The sequence below is a fragment of the Tupaia chinensis genome, unplaced genomic scaffold, assembly GCF_000334495.1.
Source record: "Tupaia chinensis unplaced genomic scaffold, TupChi_1.0 Scaffold142001_1, whole genome shotgun sequence".
Taxonomy (NCBI): Eukaryota; Metazoa; Chordata; class Mammalia; order Scandentia; family Tupaiidae; genus Tupaia; species Tupaia belangeri.
Genome location: NW_006201854.1, coordinates 842161 through 855286, shown reverse-complemented (window position 1 = coordinate 855286; position 13126 = coordinate 842161). Strand labels below are relative to the sequence as shown.

At 38.0% G+C, this 13126-nt stretch overlaps 1 pseudogene; it reads left to right on the top strand.

The window, feature by feature from the left end:
- Positions 1-10485: 10485 nt before the first annotated feature.
- On the top strand, positions 10486-12001 carry LOC102496513 (elongation factor 1-alpha 1-like; annotated as a pseudogene).
- The last annotated feature ends 1125 nt before the right edge of the window (positions 12002-13126 follow it).

The window sequence follows — 13126 nt, the reverse complement described above, 5'->3', positions numbered from 1 at the left end:
TATATATATATATATATATATATATACACACACACACACACACACACACACACACATATATATGTATATACAAGAAAGAAACAGAAAATTGAAAATTATTTGTTGATGATAACATGTATGATTAAACCACTATACAGTGTATTCTGGATGGAAATCACATTTTATATGCTGTGATGATGTTCAGTGCAACAATGTAAAATAAATAAATTAATAAAAAATAAAAAAGATAAAAATAGTGACTTAAAAAATTCAAAATGTGGTGGAGAGTAGACTGTAAGAATAGAGGAATTTTATGGTATTTTTAAAATCAAAGTTAAGTTCAATCAGCTTAAAATCGTGTGTATAAGATGTTTTTGTAAGCTTCATGGTAAACACAAAGCAAAACCATAGTAGATGTGTAAAAAAATGAAAAGTGAGACATCAAAAAATATCACTAGAGATAGTCACTTAACCTCAACGGAAGGTAATAAGAGTGAAAAAATGGAACAAAAGATAAACAAAACAGAGAACAATTAACAGAATGGCAATAGTAAGTCCTGACATACTGATAATTACCTTGAATATAAATGGATTAAATTCTGTAATTCAAAGACATAGAATATCTGAATGCACGAAAAATTAAACCAAAATACACACTGCCTAAAACAGACTTACTTCACCTATAAGGACACTCACAGACTTAGATTAAAGGGATTTAAAAAAAGATATTCCTGGGTCAGCCTCTTGCATGGTGGTAGAGCCAGCTGGATACCACAGAGCTGACTGCATGGTCTGAGTCCCAGACCAAGCAGCTTGAAAAAAAAGAAAGAAAATATTCCATGAAAATGGAGACAAAGAGAGATCAAGACTTGCTCTACTTATAATAGATAAAATAGACTTGTCAAAAACTGAATAAAAAAACTTAAAGAAGGTCATTATGTAATGATCAAGGGGTAACTTCAGCAAGAGGATATTATAGTTATAGTATGTATGCATCCGACATCAGAACACCTAAGTATATAAAGCAAATATTAACAGCTTAAAGGGAGAAAAAACTGCAACAAAATAATAGTAGAGAATTTCAACATCCTGTTTTAAGCAAGAGACAGATCATTCATGAAAAATGTCAGCAAGAAAACATCAAACTGAAACTATACTCTAAACCAAATGGACCTAACACACATATGCTGGACATTTCATCCAAGAACCACATAATACACATTCTTCTTGAGGTCAGAAGTTGACAAAGGTGCTGGATTCCAACATGATCAACCGCAGTTCATGTCCTGGACCTGGTGGCTTGCTTTCTCACTCTCCACCACCCAGGTCTCTCTCTGATTAGCTGGAAAATAATAATAATAATAAATAAAGTTAAATAAAATAATAAAAAGAGTACACATTCTTTTTAATTGCATGGAAAGGTAGCCAGGATACATTCAACCACAAAACAAGTCTTAAAAAATTTAAGAAGATTAAAATCATCATGTAATAGTGGTATAAAACGATAAAGAAATACCAGAAGAAAATTCACAACTACCCCATGACCTCATTCATATGTGAATGAAAATATTGATGGTTAAACTCAGAAATGCAGACTGAAATGGTGATTACCATTGAAATGGGAGTATCAGGGCAGGGGGAGATTAGAAAGATACTGGTCAAAGAATACAAAATTACAATTGGGTAAGAAAAATAAGTTTAAGGGATTTATTGTACAATACAATAACCATAGTTAATAATATACTATATTATTGAAAAATGTAAGAGCAGACAAATGTTCTCTTCACAAACAGGATAACTATGTGAAGTAATACATTTGTTACTTATCTATTATAAATTTAGTCATTCTACAACACATATATACTTCGATACATCAAGATATATGTGATTACATACATTTTGACTTATTTTTAAAAACAGGAAAAAGGAAAACATTATTATTGTAAATTATCAATAAGTTATCTTTCAAAGCATGACTAATTTATTTCATTATGGTGTAATCAGAAGGTAAGGGACTTTTTTTTACATAATATGCAATATATAAACTTCTATTTCCATAAAAGAATTACCAAAGAGATCTATTACAAACCATTCATTTGAAAATGTTCATAGCCTGCCATTTCATTTCAAGAGAAAACACTTATCCAAAAATTGGTTTTTGAGAAATATTTTGAAAGCAAGTCAGCAATGCTGAAATTAGCTCATGCCTAGTCAACCTCTTCTAAACATAATCGTGGGAGTATCTCTACATGTTCTTCCCTCAGCCCCATTAACCCTTGATCTCCGGTGTTGTATTATAAATGCAGTTAGGCCCTGAAGAGAGATAAAGTAGAGTTGTAGTATAAATTCTCAAAACAAACAAAGAAATAAGCAAACAATCTTTAAGGGCACTGTTTCCACCTTGTCATATTCTTTTTCTACAGAAGCTTTTGAGTGTCTAGCTCAATTTTGAAGTTGCTTAATAGTAAAAATTCATATGTACAAATGTGCCCATTGAAGTGACAGAGCATGTACCCCTAGTGCCACTGACATCACCAGGCACTGAACACTTGGGTCCTATGCAATATACACAATGAAATGGTGTAGTGGATTTCAGTTAAGAATATACAAAGAAGTTTCAAAGTGTCATAGGAACACGGTAGTTGTAAACCACAGAAGAAACTTTACAGAAAAAAGATGATGAAAAATAATCCATTCAAAATACATTTTCCGCTGAAACCTGCCATTCCAACATTTGTTAGGCTGTACCCAGCAAGGTAGTGGTTTTAAGCAGGAGAACTTTAATGGAACCCTCTTCTTTTCCTCTCACCATCCTCACCACTCCAGCTCCCCACTTCTCAGACTTGGTAGGGTCTGACATACATGTACTATATTTCCAGCACCAGTCATAGTTTCATTTCTTCCATGAACAATACAGTCTTCAAAGGATGATAAGGCAATCACATATGCTGGTCATGACTGGGGTGCCCTATTAAGCTACCAGTGAGAAAATTGGGGGTCACTCCAAGTCATTGCTTTTGGAATTTACATTTCTCCTCTAGACGTCTGTTTTCACTAAGAAAAGGAATGTCATTTGAGAAATACAGAAGGGTTTCAGCCATTCTTTTCTTCTCTATCTTTATCTCCCTACCTTATTATTTTTTTTTCCTCAGGCAGAGGGTAATTTGTATAGTAGCTGAAGTAAAATCAGCTTAACAGATGAAATCTGTGGTCAAAGCCTGTGGACATCATTGAGAAGTTAATGAAATTTTTGTGCCTGGAACAGATTATTAGGCAAGAGCTGAGATTGGAAAAAGATTAAGCTACTGAATTGCTGGCAGAACCAAAGAAGGGAGTCTAAAGTCAGCATCCATCATGCTCCATAGAAGATGAACAATTCAGGAAATGGAATTGGGTGATTTGTTTTGAGCTCTTAAGCCATAGTGCCTTGCACTTCTCTAGCCTAGATGTGTGGACATTGTTTCTTCTGCCTGATTCTATCACTCCCCCTGCCCTAAAACTCATAGTAGTTCCCCAGTGCCTTTGCACTTACAGTTAAGAATTCTAGGACCTCGAGGACCCTCCCTGAAATTCCTTCCCATAATATATCCCATTGGTTCCCTATACAAATTATCTTTGGGGGCACATGTTGCAATTTTTACACAGAGTAGATATTATATTTTATTCACTGATTCCTGTTTCCTCATCTTTGTTTACATTATTGCCCCATTTGGAAACAATTCTCCACCCTTCAGGTTTAGCTCCAAGATAAATAACAAAATTGAGATTTTTGCCTTAATTATAACAAAAGGGATTGCATCAATGCTTGCCTCTACACTGCACTGTATGCACTTGTGTTGATACCCAGATGAATCAGAGATGTGTTTTGCTCCCAAGAAAACTGGAGTCTTAGGAGAACAATGAGAAAAAAAATGTAAAGTCATTTTCCAGCAAACTCTTAATGTGTTCTAATATTAGCTTCCATGCATTGAGTGTTTGCCAGGTGCTTGGCATTATTTTAAGTGTTTTTCATATACTGCTTCTTATATTCATTACAAATTTGGTGAGTTAGGGAGTGTAATTATTGCCACTTTACAGATGAATAGACTGGGGCTGGAAAGAGTAATTTGCCTAATATAAATAAATAGCTAGGCAGAGAGGCAAAATGAGGTTGCTATAGCACCAGTATGCATTCTTTCCACCATGTCATGCTGAAGACTAATTCACCTGTACGTATGAAATGACTCGTGATGCAGGTAGGACTGCACAAAGAGTGTATATTTAAATAATCCTGCAGGATACTAAGTAAGAGTTAACAAAAATATGGTAAGGGGGTGGTGATTAGAATGGAAACATACAACTAAAATTACAACACAGTGCTTTAAGGGATTATTGTCTTGGATGCAGGAGGGAAGGGGAGAGAGAGAGAGAGAGAAGGAATAGTTCTGTCATAGATGGTCTAAGATTCAACCCCAATTACTAAGAGTATGTATGTACAAAGAGAGAACAGAAACAATAGTTTGCCTGTAACAGAAACATTGGCTCCAACTTTCCTCTAAGTATAAGCTCTTCTGAGTCACCAAAAGAGCAACATACCCAAGAGGCTTTAATTCTCCAAGCTAATGATCATCAGTTGCTGTTTGCCACATGTTCAAATCCCAGAGTCTCTTATTCCCACATGACTTTTGCTCCTTCTCTAAGGCAGACGGAGGAAAGGATTAAAAGAGGTTGACAGGGGATGGTTCTTCTTTCTTCAATTCCAGGCACAGTTGAGTAAAGTCAATTGGCCTGCACTTGATTTTTTATTTAACTTGTTTGTGCAGTAAAATGCTTTGGATGCAGATTAACTTTCCCGTTCAATACTGCCTAATTGATTCACCTACCTTGAAGCAAGAGCTTGCAAGGCCTTTGATAAATAGATTGAAAGACTTTGCTTCATAACTGCCTTCGTAAGCAATAGCTCAACTAGAATGGAGAATGCTAAATATTCTCTGAGTGATAAAATCCTCCAGAATTGGGGTCAAGAGAAACAAGTGTCTTACTACTCCATTAGTGATACATTTATTTTATTTTGTGTCTTAGTCTGTTTGTGCTGCTATAGCAAAATACCCAAGACAGTGTCATTTGTGAAAAGCATTAGTTTATTTTTCACCATCACAGAAGTTGAGAACACAAGACTAAAGTTTTATGTGTGATGAAGGCTGTTCTTCCCTTCCATGATGACGCCTTGTCGTTGGTCTTCTTCAAAAGAAAACTGTGTCTTCATAGGCCAGGAGGGAGCACAGGGCATAAGAGTGGTCCCTTCTACCCTAAGTGCTTTTATAAGGATACTAATCCCATTCATAAGAGTGGAGCCATAATGATTCAATCAACCCCCAAAGGCCGCACATTGCAATATTGAGTCAAGGATTAAATTTCAACATAAACTTTGGTGATAGAGTTGGGACACATTAGTCAAACTATTGCATTGGATGATTTTATGGGAAAACCAGACCCAGCCGATGGTGTACCACTTACATGGCTGTACTCTCACATGGCTGATGGTAGTTCAAGTCCTGGTTCCAGTGGCTTAAAACTCATACTGGCATGTATAAATATGTGCACAAGATCTGGTAAAAAAATAGAAGAGAAGGAATTGTAGCATGGCAATCCCCACTGGGGTGTGATTTCTCACGTTCCCTCTCACTGTCTCTGTCTCTCCAGTGAGCACACAAACAAGAACCTCTCAAAAAAAATAAAAAGGTATGGGGAAACTAATCTAGATACGTTATGGGGGGATCAGTTATGTGTTGAGAATTATAGGGGCCAGTAACTACTCATAAAAGCACATGATATCTTGTTTATTCATCCTTAAAACCTTTTCAGTTTATTTATTTTATTTAATGATAGTAGGTTGGGGAGAGAAACACCTGCAACAGAGTCTTGTCATGCTGCAGTTTTCTGCTCCCAACCTTCTAGCTCATCAGCATCTTAGGTGCCTACATGTGTGCCCCGTGTGTTTCCAATCATGTGGGCTTGGTATCTGAACCCACAGTCGGTCATGTGACTTCTATCAATAGTACTATAGTTCAGTATATTACCTACTACATCATTGAGACTGAGATCCTTGAAGACAATCCTATGCGATAGATACTATAATTTAGACTCTGGGGATATGTAAACTGATGCGAACAGAGATTAAGTAAGTTCCCTAAGGTAGCAGAGGTAGGAAATGGTAGAGCTAAAATGTGTCCACTTCTGAATTCTATGCCCTGTCATTCTGCTTCTCTTCCCATCAGGAGAAAGCCTCAGTATATTTCCTCTTTAAAAAATAAAACTCAAAAAGTTGTTATATCCAAAGTTCAAAACCGAGAACACTGTAGAAAACAAACTGCGACAGGATTCATTTTCAACAACCAAACTCAATTGCTCCTTCTATGTTAAAAAATATCATTAGCCTAAAAAGGAGGGAGGGATCTCTCTCTGGGGTGCAGATGACAAGGTGGCACTGACGTGTGGGATGTGGAATGGGAGGAGCCTTTGATCACTGAACAAAGCAGTTGCTCTCACAAGAAAAGATATTGGAACAATCAGCCCCTGCCCTTGGCCACAGCATCAGGCAATGGCCCCAGGGCCTGTCTTCAGTATAAAGTAGACACCAGGTTTTCCCCTCCAAACCTGACTGTGTTTCTATTTCATCACCAAATGGATGCACCTCCTGCAAAGAAAAAAGGCAGCTTCCAGACTTTGCTCACAGTTGTTCTTATGACTGTCTGTAGTCAGACCCATCTCCCATCCTTCCCTGCTGTATTTCTTAACAGTCCTGTCACGTGCATGTGTCACTCTGTTCTAGCCCACAGGCCATACTAAGAGGTAGCAGTTACTGAAGAAGTTGCATACATTAGGAATCAGTCCTTAATTCCTATTGCTATTTATCAGTTCTCATCTACTGAGTGCCTGATGCACTATTATAAGCAATATAAAACAAGATCTTCGCCTTCAAGAGACGTAAAAATGAAAGAAAAACTAGCTGATAATATTAGCTAAAAGGCATTGTAGCATATACTATGGCGATCAGGGAAGTATTATGAATGATCTAAAGAAGTAAAATCCACAATGAATGATAGAATAAAAAAAACCTTCAGTAACAGCAATATTTACAGGTAACTGTGCTGTTAAGTATTGTACTGCTATTGGGAATAGCTGTGAACGAGTCAGACTAGACCCCTGCTCCAACAGGTTATGAAAGATAGTAAACAAGTGCTCGACTATACAAGATGACCTGAGATAGTGATGCGGGATTTGAGCAAAATAAGCAAGGGAGAGTGACAGTGAGTCACTAGGGAATGAGAGCAAGGTTGAATGCCATAGTCTGAGAAGACCATCTGAAGAATCGATGTTTGAGTTAAGATGTAAAGAAGAAAAAGAGGTCATTATGTGATTGAATGCCACATAGAAAAATCCATGAGAAAAAAATAAATCTGGGCCAAAAATGTCTCCACAATGACGTCTGAAACCCCATTGTTGTTCATTGACTTGGTATAAAACTACAATTTTCAGATCTCCTACTATACTCTCAAGACATACCTGTCAGATGTCCCCATCTTTTCCTGCTATATTTCTTAACAGTCGTGTGAAGTGTGAACACTCCAGTGCACGTGTCACTCTGTTCTAGCCCACAGGCCAAACTACATGTAAGAGGTAGTAGTTACTGAAGAAGTTGCATACATTAGGAATTGTTCCTTAATTCCTTCTGCTAGTTATCAGTTCTTATCTACAGATGCACTATTATAAGCAGTATAAAACAAGATGTCCCTATGGATCCATCAAGACCATGCTGTCTATGGGCTGATCCCAGTCAGCAGATAATTCCAGCCAAAGCTGAGCACAATGGAGACTGGGCTGGCCCACTCTAGTGAGATGAGTAATAAATAGTGTGGGTGACTTTGGCCCAAGGTCTCCTTGTTGGCCCGGATGATGCTTTCCTAGAACTCTGCTACAGGCTGGAACTCTTCTTATTCCAATCTTCCTTCCTTTCCTCTCTCTTTCCAAAGGTGTCAGACCTGCCTTACAATCTGCAGAACCTATCTTTTCCTGTTCCCATATCAACAAATCTCTTATTTATCTTATTCTTTCTTGACTCCTTTTCAGGGGACCCGCACGAACATAACTATGAGCAGAAGTTGCTTAGCAATGATTCGACCTTGGGAGAATCAAACTGTAAAGAAAACAAGATAAATGCTAGAGATGACAAAGCTCCCAGAAGCTAGAGTCAGTGAAACATGCATAAATAAATAGAAATATGTATTTAGACAAAGAGGTAAAATGATTAGGAATAGGGCAGAAGTCAGACGCATACAATCAAGTCTTGAGCTTGGAATTCAGTGGAAAACTCAGGTGCCAGAAACTGCTTTATTAAAGGCATCTTTCCCAAATAATCAGAAATATTATTCTGTATATGTTGCTTATGCACATGAAAATTAAAATAGAATTCGGCCTAACAGTTCTTACGCTGTCATATACAGCATGAGGTTATCCTGCAACCTCTTTTGGCTTCATTCCCTTATTTTGCATCAAATGAATTTAGTGAGATTATAAAATCTCTTTTAGTTGTTTCTGCATTGACTCACAGGATATAGGCAACTATAAGAGTTGGCTGATAGAATGATGTTCAATACATTGGAACACCTAAAAGCTATGCTTGTGATAGATTGAGCATCAGCAAAATCTAAAGAAAAAAATAGAATTCGAAGGTTGATAATAAGAAAAGCCAACCAACTTTTAATCCTGCTTGTTGTTGTTGTTTGTTTGTTTTAGTTTATTCCTCTTTGTTACACTGTAAGGTTTAATTGGTGCTTGTAATTAATGTAATCTGTAACTATTGTAACAAATAAGGTTATAAATAAGCCCCTGTTTTCTTAGAAGAGGAAACTTAAGCCACTTGCTTTAGATGATGGTCACAAAAATACAACCAGGCAGGGGTCCCAAGAGAGAAATCTTAAGAGATGGAACTGTTTATTTAAGGTATACAATGTAACAGGTTAAATTGGGAAAGTTGTAATAATGTTGTTTACCATACAAGTTACTCACAGATGTTTAGATTGTTTTGTTAAACAGTAAAGTTTAAAGAAAATAGGTTATAGCTTCTCTTACTCTATCAATGTATGTCACAAGTCTGAGTTAACAGATTCAATGTCACCCTAAGAACAAACATAGGATCATAAATGTCATGTAAAAGGAAAAGGTGCACAGCACAATTTTGGGGAAATCTTGAGGGTAAGAAAAATACTGAACTAACTAAATTTATATTACAGAACACACTGGATAAATGAGAAGTGCAACGGTATATAACATGCTGGAAATTTATGTTCTGGGAATTGGTTGTTAGTTCTTGACCACTCCCTGTGCTCGAACAGAGCTAAGTAAACTCCATTTCTCTTTCTTTGCTTTACCCTCATTTATGCCCAGAAATGGTGGCCAGATTTTAGTCAGCAGCAGGAAGAGGAAAAAAATAATGCCAGCATTACATCAACAAACCTTCATTAGTATCTCCTAATAACTTTCTCTCTGGTGTTCTTCGGAAGTGGATTTTTTGCTTTGGTAAGGGTGGTGAGGCAAAAGAACTGGGAAGGAAGCTGTAGCCAGAAGTGCTTTTTCATGTAACAAAACATCCTAGTATTCTGACAACCAGAACATTTTTGTCTTTCCTGAATGATCTGCAAGAACCACAAGTGCAAGAGGGGTGGTGCTAGGCTCTGGTGCTAATAATTAACATGCAAATGGCAAAAGGAACAAAACTGAGGATAAACAAAAGCTCAGCAAGCAGGCAAATAATTCTTTAAATGGCATCCTGAAAAGACCTAGGCAGATCATCCAGTTCAGAGATCACAACAAATAAACAGCTAAATAAGTTTAAAAAAATTTTTTTAAAAGAAATAACACACAGAGATCCAGAGGCCAGTTCATAGCAGCAACGAGGTCCTAAGTCTTCAAATATATCACCAAGCTGCAGGATCAAGAATTAGATTCTTATCTTTCAACTCAAGTCCTCGCTCGTTTTAGTATGTGATTTACTATAAAGTACTTGTGGTTACAGTAGCAATCTTAATTATATGAAAAAGTTATGTGGTTATAATTGAAAAATAAAATTAAAACAATTATAAATGAATAAATAAAAGGGCAAAGAGAGATATGATAGCAAAAAGAGAATAAATAGAAAAGAAATGTCATGCACACATGATAATTACCAGGTAACAGCTAATAGGGAAACATATAGCTAAAGATATTTTCAAAGTTCTAAGTAAAGATGAGGCAACAGGTTACTAAATGACATGACAAAGCTAAGGCAATACCTCCAAGTGTATGCAGAATCTATAATGAAGAACCTTGTGATGATAATGGAGGCCCAGGTGAACATAGATGACATAAGTAAATGTATACTCTGCCTACTGAACCTTGTATCATAAAATCCTAAGGCAGGGCTTTTTCACAATGGGTTTGCCACCAGAACACAGTTGTCATGAAAACCACCACTAAATCAAAGCCAAAATGGGAAAGGAGAAGACTCACATCAATACCATTGTCATTGGACACATGGATTCCTGCAAGCTCACCACTACTGGCCATCTGATCTACAAATGTGGTGGGGTTGACAAAAGAACCATCAAAAAATTTGAGAAGGAGGCTACTGAGATGGGAAAGGGTTCCTTTGGGTCTTGGATAAACTGAAAGCTGCACGTGTGTGTGATGTCGCCAATGATATCTCCCTGTAGAAATCTGAGACCAGCGAGTATTATTTGACTATCATTGATGCCCCAGGACACAGAGACTTAATCAAAAACATGATTACAGGCACATCTCAGACCGACTGTGCTCTCCTGCTTGTTGCTGCTGGTGCTGGTGAATTTGAAACTGGTATCACCAAGAATGGGCAGACTCATGAGCATACCCTTCTTGTTTACACACTGGGTGTGAAATAACTGTTGGTGTTAACAAAATGGATTCTACTGAGCCATTCTACAACCAGAAGTGATTCGAGGAAATTATTAAGGAAGTCAGCACCTACATTAAGAAAATTGGCTACAGTCCTAACACAGTAGTATTTGTGCCAATTTCTGGTTGGAATGGTGACAACATGTTGGAGCCAAGTGCTAATATGCCATGGCTCAAGGGATGGAAAGTCACTTGTAAAGATGACAATGCCACTGGAACTACACTGCTTGAAGCTCTGGATTGCATCCTACAACCAACTTTTGTAAATGACAAGCCCATGAGTCTGTCCCTCAAAATGTGTACAAAATTGGTAGTATTGGCACTGTCCTTGCGGGCTAAGAGGAAACCAATATGTTCAAACTTGTTATGGTGGTCACCTTTGTACCAGTCAATGTCACAACTGAAGTAAAGTCTGTTAAAATGCACCATGAAGCTTTGAGTGAAGCTCTTCCTGTGAACAGTGTGGGCTTCAACATCAAGAATGTGTCTGTCAGATGTTCAGCATGGAAAGGTTGCTGGTGACAGCAAAAATGACCCACCAATGGAAACAGCTGGCTTCACTGCTCAGGTGATTATCCTGAACCATCCAGGCCAAATCAGTGCTGGCTATGCCTCTGTACTAGATTGTCACACAGCTCACCTTGCTCTGGCTATGCCTCTGTACTAGATTGTCACACAACTCACCTTGCTTACAAGTTCGCTGAGCTGAAGGAAAAGATTGATCACCATTCTGGTAAAAAGCTGGAAGATGGCCCTAAATTCTTGAACTTCAGTGATGCTGCCCTTGTTAATATGGCTCCTGGCAAGCCCATATGTGTTGAGAGCTTCTCTGAATATCTTCTGGACCATTTTGCTGTTTGTGACATGAGACAGACAGTTGCCGTGGGTGTCATCAAAGCCATGGAAAAGAAGGCTGCTGGAGCTGGCAAGGTCGCCAAGTCTGTCCAGAAAGCTCAGAAGGCTAAATGAATATTCCCAATTCCTGCCACCCCAGCCTTAATCACTGGGGGAAGAACAGTCTCAGAACTGTTTGTCTCACTTGGCCATTTAAGTTTAATAATAAAAGACTGGTTAATGATAACAATGTATTGTAAAAACTACAGAAGGAAAGGAAAATGTTCCATGGAGCATTTGTGTGTGTCTTTGTGGCAGTTTTAAGTTATTATTTTTTTTTTAAGAGGTTTTTGCTATAGGGCATATGCGCTTGCCAGACAGAGACAGAGAGACAGAAAGCGAGAAATCACCCCCCAGGGGGGATGGTCACGCCGTAATCCCTTCTCCTCCATTCTCCTGTCGGGCTTTTGGGCACGCACGCACACGCGCCCAGCATGAGTTTTAAGCCACCAGGTCCGGGACACGAACCGCGGTCCACTACATGGGAGTCCAGCGACATAGCCATTATGCTAACTGCTGGTCCCTAAGTTATTCATTTTTAAAATCAGTACATCCTCTGCACTACTAGAAACTAACTATTGGGATTTCAGGAAAGTCATGACATATTTTTCTGTTTTCTATGCAAAAATATGTCATGACTTCTCTGACAACCCAACAGACCCTGGTCACACACTATCATCCGACTACCTAACTAAATAATGTATTACTAGAGTCACAGATCCAGTAATGTGAGATTTTTATCCCAAAGCGAAGGGAAGGGTAGAAGTTAAATTGGCTGCACAGAGCCATATTAACTGAATAAGAAAGGAGAGCTTGCTATAAAGTAGAGGCAGAGTGATTGAAACTTGTGAAGGAGTGGAGAAAAAAGAATTAGAGGCAATTAGAAAGCAAAGGTTAGAATTGTTCCCTGCAGCATGTTCTAGTGAGTTCTTTCATTTTTACTTATGTCATTCCTTTTTCCACTGGATACCATTTGTTAGAAATATGCTTTTCTTTAAAATGTATTTATTTCATCTATGAAAGAGAGAGAAACACTCCGCCAGGGGTTTTTTGCAACGATGCACACCCATTCTCAGCCAGCCCAGATCATAAACACATACTCATGTGCCCAGCATGCAGAGAAAGATCCCAGGACATAAACACAGGACCTTCTCAGGCAGGTCCAGTTGCTTTACCACCATGCCACTACCTGGTCCTAGAAGTAGCCTCCAGGTTGGGTCCAGTTATGTGCTTCTGCTCTGGGAGCTTTACTTACTTCTGATTAAAACACTCACGAGAGTAAGAATTTCCATTCAGTTCTCTA